The following is a 17,194-nucleotide window of genomic DNA, read 5'->3' on the forward strand; positions in this document are numbered from 1 at the left end:
CTATACTTTATCAAAGAGACTGGCGGCATTTTGCCCCTACCCTAGAAATCTGTGGAACTTTGAACTTCAGAGAAATGATTTGAAATTGGAATTTATATTTTAAAGGGAAGCAGAGCATAAGAGTTTGGAAAATTTGCAGCCTGATGATGCAATAGAAAAGAAAACCCCATTTTCTGGAGAGAAATTCAAGTCTGCTGGAGAAATTTGCATAAGTAACAAGTAGCCAAATGTTAATGACCAAGACAATGGGAAAAATGTCTCCAGGGCATGTCAGAGATCTTGGCAACAGCCTCTGTAATCAGAGGCCCAGTGGCCCAGGAAGGAAAAATGGTTATATGGCCCAGGCCCAGGCGTCCCTGCTCTGTGCAGACTTGGGACCTGGTGCCCTGTGTCCCAGCTACTCCAGCTCCAGTCCTGGCTAAAAGGGGCCAAGGTACAGCTTAGGCCATTGCTTCAGAGGGTGCAAGCCTCAAGCCTTAGTGGCTTCCACATGGCATTGGGTCTGCAGATGCACAGAATTCAAGAATTGAGGTTTGGGAATATCTATCTAGATATCAGAAGATGTATGCAAAGGCCTGAATGACCAGGCAGAAGTCTGCTTCATGGGCAAGTCCCTCATGGGGAACCTCTGCTAGGGCAGTGCAAAGGGTAAATGTGGGATTGTAGCTTCCACACACCGTCCCCACTGGGGCCTAGTGGAGCTGTGAGAAGAGGACCACTGCCCTCCAGACCCCAGAATGGTAGATCCACTGACAGCTTGCACCGTGTACCTGGAAAAGCCACAGACACTCAATACCAGCCATGAAAGCAACCAGGGCAGAAAGCTGTATTCTGCAAAGCTACAAGGGCAGAGCTGTCCAAGGTCATAGTAGCCCACCTTTTGGATCAGTGTTCTCTGGGTGTGAGACATGGAGTCAAAGGAAATTATTTTGGAGCTTTAAGATTTAATGTCTGCCCCACTTGGTTTCAGACTTGTATGGGGCCTGTAGCCCCTTTGTTTTGGCCAATAACTCCTATTTGGAATGGGAACATTTTTCCAATGTCTATACCCTCATTGTATCTTGGAAGTAACTAACTTTCTTTTTATGTTATAAGCTCCTTGGTGGAAAAGACTTGTCTTGTCTTAACTCATTCCAGCATTAACCCAAAATTCCACAGTCCAAAGATTAGACTTCAGGAAACTGAGGGGAAGGCATAAGTGTATTTTGGAATGTGAGGATTTGTGATCTGTGAAGGGCCAGAGGTAGAATAATATGGTTTGGCCCTGTGGACCCTCCCAAAACTCTTCTTGAATTGTAATCTTCATAATCCCCACATGTCAAAGAAGGGACCAGTTGGGAAGTGATTGGATGATGGGGGTGATTTCCCCCATGCTGTTCTCATAATTGTAAGTGAGTTCTCACAAGATCTGATGGTTTTCTAAGACAGTTTTCCCTGCTTTTGTTTGCTCTCTCTCACCTGCCGCCATGTAATATGTGCCTGTTTCCCCTTCTGCCACAATTGTAACTTTCTGAGGTCTCATAGCCCTGTGGAACTGTGAGTCAATTATACCTTCTTTGCTTATAAATTACCCAGTCTCAGGCAGTTTCTTTATAGTAGTGTGTGAACGAACAAATACATCCAGTAAAGGTACTACCTAGGTAACTATTGAAATAAGTATCTTTGCCATGTGGTTTCTCTTCTTTTTCTATATACTAAAAAAATTCAACAAGCAATAACTATACATGTATAATAATAACCATGCAATATATAAAGTTGAAATTTGTGATACCAATAATGTAAACTAGAAGAAAGCAAACTATATTAAACTAAAGTGTTTGTATACTGTTTAATATAAATGGGTATAACTTCAAATTAGTTTACTGTAAATTTAACATGCCAATGGTTATCTTCACCAAGAAAACAACTAAAAAATACAGAGAAAACAAGATGAGGAGGAAATAATAATAAAAAAGACACACTAGAAAGAAACATCAATCAAACATCAAACACACAAAAAAGTGTCATTTGATGAATTGAGGGCAAAAAATATGGAAAACACTTAAAAACCATTACAGAAAAATGCCATAAATCTCTTCCTTTCACCTTACTTTAAATGAAAATTGAATAACTTCAAATATTAGAAGACAGAGACTAGAGGAATTGATAAAAGGGGAAGATCCAATAATATGCTGCCTACAGAGACACATTTTAGAAACAAAGACACAAATATATTGAAAATAAAAAATAGAAAAAATAATATTCTATGTAAAGAGTAACCAAAAGAGACCTGCTAGGAGGTGAAATAAGATGATGGAATATAAGGCTTCACTAACTTTTCCTTCTGCAAGGACACTAAGTTAACAAGTATTTATACATAAAAAACACCTTCATGAGAACCTAAAGGTGACTACTCATGGTACCTGGTTTTACTTTTATATTGCTGAAAGAAGAACTGAAGAAATAAAAAAAAGTCCCTACTCATGAATGCCACCTCTTCTTCACTCTCTGGCAGCAGCGGTGTGGTGTGGAGAGCATCTCTGGGCACTGAGGGAGAGAGAACACAACATATGAGACATTGAACTCAGTGCTGTTCTATTAGAGCAGAAAGAAAAACCAGACCAAATTCAGCTAATGGAGGGAGCATTTAAACCAGCCCTAGCAGATGGGAATTGACAGTTCCAGCAGTCTGAACTTGAATGCCTGAAAACCACACCACCTAGGACTACAGTACTGTTTGTTTGCAAGTAAACTTAAAAAAACAGTTTGGGCCATAAAAATTGCAACCATTCTGTGAGTCCTAGTGCTGTACTAGGCCCAGAGACAGACTGGGGGACATACAACATACTGACACAATAGCTGAATCAACCAAGAGAGTGCTTGAATCACCTTTCCCCTAACCTCAGGCTGTGCAGATCATGGCTCCAAAAGCAACCCCTTTTTTCCAGTTGGAGAGGAGAGGAGAGGGAAGAGTTGGAAAGACTTTGCTTTGCATTTAGGATACCAGCTCAGCCACAGCAAAATTGGGCACTGATTGGATTCATTAGGCCTCTGTTCTAGTCTCTAGCTCGCAGACAACATTTCTAGATACACCCTGGGCCAAAGGGAACCTGCTTCCTTGAAGGAAAAGACCCAGTCCTCGCAGCATTATCTCTCATTAACTGAAGAGCTCTTAGGCTCTGAATAACTCACAGTGATACTCATGTACTATGCTAAAAGTTTTAGGTAAGCCTCTGGTACTTGATGGCTTCAGGTGAGGCTCAGCACATTACCACCAGTGGCAAAACTCTTTCTGCTTGTGGAAAGCAAAGGTAAAAGTAAAAGGGACTTTGTTTTGCCCCTTAGGTACCAGCACAACTACAGGGGGCTAGAGCACCAAGCAAGCTCCTGGGGTTCCAAATTCCATAACCTAATTCTTGGAAAGCATTTCTGGACTTACACTGGATCAGAAGCTCACTAAATGAAGGGTGAGTCCCAAGCCAGGCAGCATTTATGACAATCTGACTTAAGAGACCTTGGGCCCTAAGAAAACCTAAGTGATAATCTGGCAGTACTCCTTATGGCCTGGGGTGACAGTGACTATGGTATGGTTCTCCTCTGCCTTTGGAAAAGAGAGGGAAGAGTGGAAAGGACTTCATGTTGTAGTTGAGTGCCAACTCAGCTACAGTATAATAGAACATCAGGGAGAATTATAAGGTTTTTACTCTAGTCTCTGACTCCCAGCACCTCTGGACCTACCAGGGACCTAGGAAATCCTGCCACCCTAATGAGAGGTACAGAGCCCATTCTGGCTTTGCCACCTGCTAATTGCAGAACCACTGAGCCTTGAGCAAACATAAGCAGTAGCCAGGTAGTGGTTACAGTAGGCCATGGGTGAGACCCAGTGCTGTGCAGGCTTCAGGTCTCACCCAGCACAGTTATAGCAGTGGAGGCTACATGACTGCTTATGTCACTTCAACTGTAGCTTCAGATGGCTCAGAATACAAAGAGAGAGACTCTGTTTTGGAGAAAGTAAGGAAAGAGAACAAGAGTCATGCTCCGGTAATTCAGAGAATTCTTCCCAATCTTGTCCAAGACCATCAAGGTGGTACTTCTATGAGTCTCCAAGAACCACAGCATTACTGGGATTGGAGTTACCCCTAAAGTAGATTCAGCTTAAATTACAGCACTCAAGTCCTTTCAAATATCTGGAAACCATTTCCAAGAAGAATAACTACAAATAAGCCCATACAGTGAATACTACAATAAATACCTAACTCCACAATGCTCAGACACTGAAGAAAAATTTACTAGCATCCATACCGTTCAGAAAAACATGACCTCACCCAATGCACCAAATAAGGCTCCAGGGATCAATCTTGGATATAAGAAAAAAATATGTACAGAATATTGAAAATAGTGGTGTTGAGGAAACTAAGGAAATTCAAAGTAACACAAAGATGGTATTCAGAATCCCATCAGATAAATTTAACAAATAAATCATAATAATTAAAAAGAATGAAGCAGCAATACTTGAGCTATAAGATGCAATGGCATACAGAAGGATGCATGAGTCCTTTAATAGCAGAATTGATCAAGCAGAAGAAAGAATTAGAAAGCTTGAAAGCAAGCCATTTAAAAATACATAGTAAAAGGAGACAAAAGCAAAAAGAATAAAAAGCAATGAAGTACACCTACAAGATCTAGAAAACAACCACAAAATGGCAAATCTAAAAGTTACTGTCCTTAAAAGGGAGGTAGTGATAAACATAGGGGTAGAAAGCTTATTCAAAGGGATAATAACACAAAACTTGCCAAATCTAGAAAAAGATGTTAATATCAAAGTGTAAGAAGGTTATAGAACACCAAGCAGAATTAATCAAAAGAAGAGTACCTCAAAACTGTTAATTAAATTCCTAAATGTTAAGGATAAGGAAAGAGTTCTAAATGCACCAAAAAGTAAAAAATAAACAAATAGCATACAATGGAGCTCCAGTAAGTTGGGCAGTAGACTTTTCAGTGGAAACTTTACAAGCCTGGAGAGAAAGCCACAACATATTTAAAGTGGTGAAGGAATAAAAATCTGTTACTGTAGAATAGTATATCTGGTGAAAATGTTTTTTAAACATGAATGAGAAATACTTTCCTCGACAAAGAAAAGCTGAGGGATTTTATTAATACCAGATCGGTATTACAAGAAATTCTAAAGGGAGTACTTCAATCCGAAAACCAGAATATTAATGAGCAATAAGTAATTACCTGAAGGTACATAACTCCCTGGTAATAGCAACTACAAAATATACAGAACATTATAACACTGGAACTGTAGTGTATAAACATGTCTTATCCTAAGTAGAAAGACTAAAGAATAAACCAATAAAAAATAAAATAACTACAACTTTTCAAGGCACAGTCAATACAATAAGATATAAATAGAAACAACAAAAAGTTAAAAAGCAGGGGGACAAAGTTAAGGTATAGAGTTTTTATAGTTTCTTTTTAGATTGATTTTTTTATGCAAAAAGTGTTGTTATCAGGTAAAAATAGTGGGATGTAGGGTAGTGTTTGTAAGCCACATGGTAACTTTAAACGAAAAAAATATATAATAGATACATAAAAAATAAAAAGCAATAAGCCAACTCATATCACCAGAAAAATCATCTGTACTAGAGGAAGACAGAAAGAATAAAAAGTAGGAAGAGAAGACCACAAAACAATCAGAAAACAAAGAAGAAAATGGAAAGAGTAAGTCCATACTTATCAATCATAACATGAAATGTAAATGAACTAAACTCTCCAATAAAATTCACAGACTGGCTAAATAGATAAAAGAACAAGAATCATTGATTTGCTGTCTAAAAGGAACACACTTTGGGCCAGGTGTGGTGGCTCAAGCCTGTAATCCCAGCACTTTGGGAGGCCGAAGTGGGTGGATCACGAGGTGAGGAGATCAAGACCATCCTGGCTAACACGGTGAAACCCTATCTCTACTAAAAATACAAAAAAAAAAAAAAAAAAAATTAGCCAGGTGTGGTGACAGGTGCCTGTAGTTCCAGCTACTCGGGAGGCTGAGGCAGGAGAATGGCATGAACCCAGGAGGCGGAAGTTGCAGTGAGCCGAGATCGCACCACTGCACTCCAGCTTGGGTGACAGAGTGAGATTCCATCTCAAGGAAAAAAAAAAAAAAAGAAACACACTTTGACTATAAAGACTTAGGTAGACTGCAAATAAAGGGATGAAAAAAGATATTTCATGCCAATGGAAACAAACAAAAAAACAGGAGTTGCTATACTTATCTCAGTCAAGCTATATTGCAAGACAAAAACTATGAGACCAAGATGGTCATCGTCTAATGATACAAGGGTCAATGAAGCAAGAGAATATAGCAATTTTACATACATATGCATTCAACACTGGATTCTCAAATATATAAAGCAAATATTATTAGAGCTAAAGGGAGTGATAGGCTCCAACACAAAAATAGCTAAATATTTCAACACCATATTTTCATCACTGGACAGATCTTTCATAAAGAAAACCAAAAAAGAATAATAAGACTTCATCTTCACTATCAACCAAATGAATATAATAGATATTTACAGAAAATTTTATGCAATAGCTGTGGAATACACTTTATTTTCCTCAACACATGGATCATTCTCATGGGTAGACCACAAGTAAAAAACAAGTCCTAAAACAGTAAAAGCATTGAAATAATATTGGGCATACTCTCTGACCACAATGGAATAAAACTACTAATTTTAAACGAGAGGAATTTTGGAAACCATAGAAATACATAAAAATCAAAAGTATGTTACTGAATGACAGGTAGAAAAAAAAAGAAATTAAGAAGAAAATTGAACAAATTCTAGAAACAACAATTATAACAACATACCAAAACCTATGGAATACAACAAAGCCAGTAGTATTAAGAAGGAAGTTTATTGTTGTAAGTGCCTTCATTAAACAAGAGGAAAACCTTCAAATGAACTATCCAAAAATACATCTTAAAAAATTATAAAAGCAAGAGGAAACCAAACCCAAAAATACTAGAAGAAAAAAATAATAAATAACAGCAGAAAAATGAAATTGAAACAAAAATACGAGAGACCAATAAAAAATAGTTGATTTTTTGAAAAGTTAAAAAAAAAATGGCAAACCTTTAGACAGACTAACAACAACAACAGCAAAACAACAGAAAGGAACTAATAAAATCAGAAATAAAAAAGAAGACGTTATAACTGATACAGCAGAAATTCAAAGGCTTATTAGTGGCTACTATGAGCAACTATATTTCAATAAATTGGAAAATCTAAAAGAAATGAATAAATTCCTAACTAAATACAACCTATCAAGGATGAACAATGAAAAAATCTAAAACTTGACAAAACTGATGTCAAGTAATGAGATTAAAGCCCTATTAAAATGCCTCCCAGTAGCAGAAAGCCCAAGACCTGATGGCTTCAATGCTGAATTCTACCAAACATTTAAAGAAGCACTAATACCAACCCTACTAAGGCTATTCTGAGAAATAGATGAGGAGGGAATATTTCCAAACTTATTATTTGATGCCAGTATTACCCTGATAAAAACCAGATGAAGACACTTAACAACAACAAAATGCTAAAGGCCAAAATCTCTGATTAATATTTATGCAAAAATTTTAAATGAAATACTATCTAAACAAATTAAACAGTATATCAGAAATATCATTCATGATGGTCAAGTGTAATTTATGCCTGGAATGTAAGAATGGTTGAAAATATGAAATCAATCAATTTGATACATTATATAAACAGAATATAGGATAATAGCCATAAGACCATTTCAATTGATGCTAACAAAGCATTTGATACTATCCAACATTCTTTCATGATAAAAACATTAAAAACCTGGGGATAGAAAGAACAATCCTCAACATAATAAAAGCCTTATATAAGAAATCCACAGCTAGAATTATACTTGATGACAAAAACTGAAAGCTTTTCCTTTAAGATTTGGAACATCACAAGGTTTCCCAATGTCACCACTGTTATTCAACATAGCATTGGAAGTTCTAGTTAGAGTAATCAAACAAGAGAACAATGTTAAGGGCATGCCATTAGAAAAGTAAAAAGTCAAATTACCCTTGGTTGCAGATGATATAATCTTATATTTGGAAAAGCCTGAAGACTCAACAAGAAAACACTGCAAATTCAGTAAAGTTGCAGAATACAAAAGCAATATACAAAAGTCAGGAGCACTTTTATATGCCAACAGTGAACAGTATGAAAAAGAAGTAAAAAAAAAAGTAACCCCACTTACAATAGCCACACATTATATTAACTATTTAGGAATTACCCAAAAAAGTGGAAAAAAAATCTCTGTAATGAAAACTGTGAAACACTAGTAAAAAAAAATTGAAGAGGACACCAAAAAGCAGAAAAATATTGTCCGTTCATTGGAAAAACTAATATTGTTAAAATGTTAGCACTGCCCACGGCTATCTACAGATTCAATTCAATTCCTGCTAAAATACCTATTATATGCTTCACAGAAATACAAAAAAAAAAAAAACTAAAATAGAACCACAAACCACTGAGAATAGACAATGCTATCCTAAGGAAAAAGAACAAAACTGGAGGTATTATATTGCCTTATTTAAAATTATACTATGGAACTATACTAAGAAAAACAGCATGCTATTTTCATTAAAAAAAAAAAAAAAAAAACCCAGAAACATAGACCAATGTAACTGAACAGAAAACCCAGAAATAAATCCATACACCTACAGTGCACTTGTTTTTGACAAAAGTGCCAAGAATATACACTGGGAAAAGGACAGTCTCTTTAGTAAATAGTGTTGGGAAAACTGGATATCCATATGCAGAAGACTGAAACTCAATCCCTATCTATCTCCATATAGAAAAATCGAATCAAAATGGATTAAATATTTAAATCTAAGACCCCAAACAATGAAACCACTACAAGAAAACATGAGGGAAAATCTCCAAGACACTGGTATGGGCAAAAGTTTCTTGAGCAATACCCCATAAATACAGGCAACCAAACAAAAATAGACAATTGGTATCACATCGAGTGAAAAGCTTCCACATAGTAAAGGATACAATCAACAAAGTGAGGAGACAATCCACAGAATGGGAGAAAATATTGATAAACTACCATCTAATAACGAATAAGTATCCAGAATATATAAGGAGCTCCAACAACTCTATAGGAAACAATTGAATAATGTGATCAAATATGGGCAAAATATTTCAATGGACATTTCTTAAAAGAAGACATACAAATGACAAACAGGCATATGAAAAGGGGAGCAACATCATTGATTATCAGAGAGATGCAAATCAAAACTAAAATAAAATATTTTCTTACCCCAGTTAAAATGGTTTATATCTAAAAATCAGGCAATAACAAATGCTGATGAGGAAGTGGAGAAAAAAAAAAAATCCCTTCTACACCGTTGGTGGGAAGGTAAATTAATACAACTACTATGGAGAAAAGTTTGGAGGTTACTCAAAGAACTAAAAATTGTGCTAGTATATAATCCAGCAATCTCATGGCTGTACTCCCAAACAAGAAAATCAGTATATCAAAGAGATATCTGCACTTCTATGTTTGTTGCAAGACTGCTTACAATAGCGAAGATTTGCAAGTAATGTATGTGTTCATCAAAATAAAGCAAGGTGAATGGATAAATAAAATATGGTAAAGATTCACAATAGAGTACTATTTAATTACAAATAAGAATGAGATTCAGTCATTTGCAACAATATAAATGGAACTGGAGATCATAATGTTAAATGAAATAAGAGTGGAAGTATTTTGGAGAATTAACTACAAATTTAATATCTCTTGTAAATATAGTGCTATTCACTTTATCTATTTCTTCTGATTTGCCTTGTTAGTTTGTGTCTTTCAAATAATCTGCCTATTTCATGTAAGTTGTCATTTTTGGCAGAAATGTGTTCATCATATTATCTTATATTTTTAATATTTTTATTTTCTTGCTATCTTCTCACTCCCTGATATTGGTAAGTTATATCATATGCATTTTTTCTCTGATCAGTCTTGCTATAATTTGATCAGATTTATTGATCTTAAAAATAGCTTTTGGTTTCATTGATTTTCTATACCATTTTTTCCTGTTTTCTATTTTATTGGTTACCATAATGATCCACATTATTTCATTTCTTCTATTTACTATGCGTTTAATTTGTACTCTCTCTACTAGTTTAAGGTTGAAGCTTCACATATTTATAATTTTTGAATTTTAATATTTCAGATGAGTGGAGTACACATTTAAAATCCCATCACTGACAAATGTTTCCACTACAATTATGTTCTCTACTTGCGCAGGTATTTTACTTAACATTACAGAATCCCTCATATTCTGTCTAAATTTTTCTCGCAACATTCCTGTTTGGGGTAGTTTAGTCAATTAAACCAATTTGATAATTCAAATTTGGCAGGTAACTTTTTTCTACTTCAGAAATTTCATGAGATTTTAAAAATTCTTGGCATTTGAGAGATATGGCATATTATCACCTCTATATGACTGTGCTTTCCTTAGGAAAAAACTGTATTTTTGCCAGAATACTTTTGAAAATGGTATAGTCTTTGAATATGAAAAGTTATATCAATATATATTTAATAGAAAATTATTTTTACAGTAGACTTCAGCAAAAATATTGTGTCTCATAGTAGAGCTGTTTGAATAAATTTGTATTTAATTTTGAAGACTAAATGTTGCCAGTTTTGGTTAATGTGTAAACTTCATGAACCCTCTTTTTAAATTATGTTTCCATTCCCTTCATTTCTACTTTCATATTGCTAGGAACTCACAATCTGAAATTGGCTATTTCAGTTTGGCACCTTTCTCTTGCTATTTCAATTTGGTACCTTACTTCAATTAAGAAAAACAATTTGCTATATTTTAAGCACAATTGTGAATTTCATGTATTTCAAGGAGGATGTGCAATCCTAATTGCAAATTTGACAGGCATTTTCCATAAGTGTTTTCACTGTTATGATTTTTGGAATGCCTTTTTCATTACCGAATTTATTCTGTGTAGTATCAAACACTAATTTATGTATATTCCAGGGAACAGTCAGTTTTATTTCAGAGTACAGTTTGATGCTGTTTGTCAATTATATGCCTCATCATTCTGTCACTTTTGACAGCTCAAAGGAGTGAAATCAAAAGCTTTGTATTTTCATTAGCTCTTGAATTGGGTAGGAATAATTTTCTCTTGAACATAGTTCTTTTTAGGAACCTCTTTTAATGAATAGAAAAAATGATTAATTCATTTTAATTAGATAAGTGTTTAGTTCTATATATAAACTAGGTAAGCTTGACAGAAGAATGTACTGGATGCCTTTTAAATCTTTTATTGCCTAATTACTCTGTTTAGGACTTCCAGTACTATAATGAATACAAGTGTTGAAAGTGAATATTCTTGTCTTAGTCTTTACCTTACAGGAAAAGGTTTCACTTATTTATCATTATATATGATGTTAGCCATATGTTTTTCATATATGATTTTTATTATGTTGAGGTAATTACTTCCTTTTATTTTGAATTTGTTTAAATAGCTTACCATGCAAAGTGTAGAATTATGTCAAATGATTTTTCTGCATCAATTTAGATAATTATGGGTTTTTTCTCTTTTACTCTGTTAATATGGTGTTATTACAGTGAATGAGTTTTGAATATTGAGCCTTCCTTGCATTCCGGAAATAAATTCCACTTGGCCTTGATGTTTAATTCTTTTAATATGCTGATAATTCATTTAGCAAGTGCTTTAGTCATGATTTTACACTAATACTCATAAGGGGATGGGTCTGTAGTTTTCTTTTCTTCTAGTGTTTTTGTCTGGCTTTGTTATCTGGGTAATGTTGGCCTAATAGAATGAGTTAGAAAGTTTTTCTTTTCTTACTTTTTTTGGAAGAGTTTGAGAATTTCCATTAAACATTTTGTAAAAGTTTGTTAAAATTTATCAATGAAACCATTTTGTTTTTAACTTTCCACTGTGGGAATTTTTTATTGTTAGTTCACTTTATATATAATAACTCCTGATGTTGTCCTTATTAATTACAGTTCTATTCAAAATTTCAATTTCTTTATAACAGATTCTTGATATGTTGTATGTTGTATGTTTCTATGAATTCATCTATTTCATTTAGATTATCTAGTTCACTGGTGTACAGTTGTTCATAGTACACTCTTATAATCCTTTTTATTTCTGTCAAAAGGTAGCTGTGTCCTATTTCATTTTTTGTTTCGGTTGAGCCTTGTCTCTTTTTTTCTTAATCAATTCTGCTAGAAATTTGTAAATTCTGCTCATTTTTTGAAGAATTAGCTCTTCATTTCATTGATTTTCTTTACTGATTTTGTATTCTCTATGCTATTTACCACTACTCTAATCTTTTTCATTTCCTTCTGTGGACTTTAAGGTTACTTTTTTCATTCTACATTCTTAAGGTATAGAATTAGATTTTTAATTTGAGGACTTTTTTGCCTTTTATTGTAATTGTTTGGAGTTATTAATTTTCTGTTTTGCTTTGCTTTTGCTAAATCCCATGGGTTTCAATATGTTATGTTTTCATGGTCTTTTGTCTCAAGATATTTCCAATTTCTCTTATTTGTATTAATTCATTGGTTATTTAACAGTGTATTGTTTAGTTTCTATATATTTGGGTATTTTACAGTTTTCCATCTGCTATTGATTTATTGTTTTGTTCCACTGTCATATGTTGTATGATTTCAGTCTTTTTAATTTATCAAGACTAGTTTGTGTACTAACATGTTCTGTGTTTATTTCAGAAAAAAAATTATTCTGCTGTTGTTATGTGGAGTATTCTATATATGTACATTAGTCTACAGCGTTGTTCTAACTCTGTTTTATTTTATTTTTAAGCCAAATTCCTAAAATCATTCAAAAACACTTGCATTTTATAATTGTCAAAATATGCATTTATGTAATAAAGTATACAACGAATTTAGAAATAAAAAGTCTCACACTATATTCCAAGTACCAAAATAAGAAGAAATTTGCAAATTAAGAAATTATCAATGTTGCTCAGAAACATGCCTTACTTTTACTCTGAAATTCACTTTAACTGCTTGACATATAATTTAATACTTAAAAATTGTAGAGCTAAGTTGTTTAATAGTATTTCTAGAATGTTACTTTTCTGGGTGGATATGTTTCATGTAACAGTTTTCAATTGATGATGAGAATTCATTTGATAATTTTAGTCATAATTTATGATTCACTGATTAATGGATTAATAACTTATTCAGTAATTTAGATGCCATAAGAACCATTGAAAGGAATAATCTGATAGTTGCTCATTGTACAATCCTGCCCATTAGTAATACTAAGCCAAGAATCTGATAGCTATCCCACTCTGTTGAATTACATGTTTCCATCTGTGCAATTTTGGTCAACAACAAAAAGTCCATACACAATGTCATGCCTTTTCCTTTCCATTGTTTTTTTTTTTTTTTTTTTTTTTTTAAACAAGCAGCTCCATGATTTGAGAGGTTGGTTAGTACAATACAGAGAACATAGGGAGAACGTGTAAGATGGCATTTAATACCAATGCCAATACTTATTTCATTATGTTTATAACTAAGGATATTATTTATGCTTGTGTTGTTTTTCTTTAGAACATAAATCAAAGCCATTAACTTGAACTTGAGGTATATACACATTACACACACAACCCTAAGTAAAATACTTTTCATAAGCAACATTACATTTTAAAATATTGGAAACTGAATATCTGTGTTGATTTGTATTTTGACTTAATGGAACAAGAAGAAAACAACATTCAACTACTGATAACAAAGCTCTTAAAATTCAAAATGTCTTCCTCGCCCTTTGTACTTACCACAGGCTCCACAACGTCCTGAGAAGATTCATTATGAGAAAAATGTCAGTCACAGCTTTAATTACTTTCTTTGGAAAAAACTAATGAGAAAGCACATTGGAAGGTGAGACTTCATTTTTGTTTTCAAATAAGTGTTCCTAATTTTTCTTCTTACAGCAAATGTTTAAATCAGTTCATTATAATATATCTAAACCTTTAACTTTTGCAGCTTTCAGGTAAAGTCCAGCACTTTATTTATACAAAGTCCATGAGAAGAGGTCAGTAGAGATCATCTAATCTTAAGTCGTGACATCATCTATTCATGTCCTTGCCACAATCCCTCGCCAGTTAGAGCACAGCATGCCTAGATATGCCACTGGTGATCTTTAATAGAGGTTAGCTTCAAAAACTGAGAGAATTATCCTACAGTCATGCATTCTTTAACATCTTGTTCATTAGCAAAAGTCAGCAATCCAGCTTTTCTTAGGCCCTCATGTGCTAACATTTTGTAGAGTTCTTCTCTAGTTACAGAAATCCTCTCTCTGTCTGTACTGTCCACAGCAACTATTACAAAAATTGGTAAAGGATGGTAGTTTTCTCTGAATTACCCAGCCCAACAATGAGAACTTTGTGCTCCTGATTGAACAGTCTCCATATTCTGGTGAAGAGAATTCCCATTCTCGGGCAGCGGATCCCCCTCCAGACAACCGGGCCGCCTGGCCTACCCTGGCTCAGGCTGAGCGGCGAAGAGAGAGACGCGCTGGAGCCTCCGCCTCTGCTGCTGCTCTCGCACTGGCGGCGGGACGGCTTGCAGGGAACCGGAAGGAGGCCAAAGCCCAGGCCGCCCTGCCACGCGCGAGGCCCCGCCGCTTCCGCCGCGGCACTGGCCTGGCTCGCGGACATCGCTGCCGCGTTGTCTGGGCCGAGCCTCGCGGGTCACCCTCCTTCCCCAGCTCCTCTCTCTCTTTTCTTATTAAACTTCTGTTTGGTTGTTCTATTCATTATTGAAAGTGGAGTACTGAGGTCTCGTATTATTATAGAACTGTCTACTTCTCATTCTAATTCTGTCAATGGTTGCTTCATGTATTTAGGGTTAAATTTTTGGTTCATACATGTTTATAATTATTAAATCTTTTTAGCGAACTATTTTATCATTATGTTATGTCTTTCTTTGTCTCTTGTTACAGCTTTTAATGTAAATCCCGTTTTGTCTGATATTACTGTAGCCACCTCTCCTCTCATTTGGTTAGTATTTTCATAGAATATCTTTTTCCATCCTGTTGTTTTCAAACTATGAGTGTGATTATATATAAAGCGAGCTTCTTGTAGACAGCATATAGTTCAATCTTTTTGTTTTGTTTTTATCCTTTCGGTTTATCTATTTTTTTTTATTTGGGGAATTTAGTCCATTTATATATAAAGTAATTATTGATAGGAAAGTACTTCTGCCATTTTGTTTTCTGTATGCCTTATATTTATTTCTTCCTCATTTTTTTCCATTACTGCCTTTATGTTTGATTTTTTGTAATGACACATTATGATTACCTTCTCACTTAAAAAATATTCTATATTGGGCCGGGTGCGGTGACTCACACCTGTAATCCCAGCACTTTGGGAGGCCGAGGTGGGTGGATCACGAGGTCAGGAGATTGAGACCATCCTGTCTAACACGGTGAAACCCCGTCTCTACTAAAAATTAGCCGGGGGTGGTGGCGGGCGCCTGTAGTCACAGCTACTCGGGAGGCTGAAGCAGGAGAATAGCGTGAACCCAAGAGGTGGAGTTTGCAGTGGGCCCAGATCGCTTCACTGCACTCCAGCCTGGGCGACAGAGCGAGACTCCGTCTCAAAACAAAAACAAAAACAAAAAACAAGCAAACAAAAATGCTATATTGGTTGGACACGGTAGCTCATGCCTGTAATCCCAGCACTTTGGGAAGCCGAGGCAGGCAGATCATGAGGTCAGGAGATGGAGACCATCCTGGTTAACACGCTGACACCCCGTCTCTACTAAAAATACAAAAAAAGAAAAGAAAAAAAAAAATTAGCCAGGCGTGGTAGCAGGCGCCTGTGGTCCCAGCTACTTGGGAGGCTGAGGCAGGAGAGTGGCGTGAACCCAGGAGGAGGAGCTTGCAGTGAGCTGAGATGGCGCCACTGCACTCCAGCCTGGGTGACAGAGTGAGATTCCGTCTCAAAAAAAAAAAAAAAAAAAAAAACCAACAACAACTATATATATTTTTTGTGGTTACCATAAGGATTACATATAACATGTTATAGTTATAATGGCCCATTTTAAATTGATATCAACTTTACTTCAAATGCATTTGAGAACTCTAATCCTTTGGGGTTTTTTTTGTTGTTGTTGTTATCGATTCATTGTATTTATGTTAAATCAATTTTTATGTTACTGATGTCACAAATTACATCTTTGTACACTGGGTACTCATTAACATAGATATATAATCATTTTTGTACTTTTGTCTTTAAAATTGTGTAGAGGAATAAAAAGTGGAGTTATAAATAATTACACGATACTTATTTTTATATTTTTCTATGTATTTACCTCTACTGGAGAACTCTTTTTTTTTTTTTAATGCCTTTGGGTTACTGTCTAGTGTTTCTTATTTGATATGTAATCTGGTAGAATTAGAGTCGTTATAGGAATGGACACCAGAGTGCTTTCTCTTTTTCTCTTTCTGTCCCTCCCTGCCTTATTTCCTCTCCCCTTTTTTGCACTAAGAAAAGCCATGTGAACACACAGCAAGAAGGCGACGATCTGCAACAAAAGCGGGGAACCTTCACCAGACACCAACCCTGCTGGTACCTTAATCTGGGACTCCTCAGCCTCCGTAAAATGAGAAAACCAGTTTCTGTTTTCTAAGCCACACAGTCTGTGGTATTTTGTTACAACAGCCCAAGAAAATGATCTCAGACATAAAGTTTCTTACTATTTTAAAGACAGCTTTTAGAGCCAAGGAGCATTTGCTTGATTGCTATAGTTCTTTCATAGCTTATCAGGGCACTTACAAAGATATTTTATGCACCTCTAGTTCTTTATTTAATATTTCTGCAAGGAATGAATGTCTGGGGTTTCCTAGATTACTTTCTGGCTAAATTTTGATATAAAGTGTTGCCAGACACATTAAAAAAATTAAAGTGGTTATCCCTTTCTCTCTTGTTCGTGGTTATTTTTTATGTTGTATTGGTAATTTCTCTTTTTAAAAATACTCAGGAGAGTTTACTTTCACAGCTATGTTGGAGTAGGGTATTCTTTATAAGAAGATGTGTTATTGTTAACTTTTTTTATTTTGAACAACATAGTGCCTATTTCAAGGAGGATATATACTACAATTAAATCCTT

General features: G+C 35.1%; 1 pseudogene; it reads right to left on the bottom strand.

Moving 5' to 3' along the window:
- Positions 1-14,125: 14,125 nt before the first annotated feature.
- On the bottom strand, positions 14,126-14,514 carry LOC112616584 (annotated as a pseudogene).
- Between the last annotated feature and the right edge of the window lie 2,680 nt (positions 14,515-17,194).

The sequence above is a fragment of the Theropithecus gelada genome, chromosome X, assembly GCF_003255815.1.
Source record: "Theropithecus gelada isolate Dixy chromosome X, Tgel_1.0, whole genome shotgun sequence".
Taxonomy (NCBI): domain Eukaryota; kingdom Metazoa; phylum Chordata; class Mammalia; order Primates; family Cercopithecidae; genus Theropithecus; species Theropithecus gelada.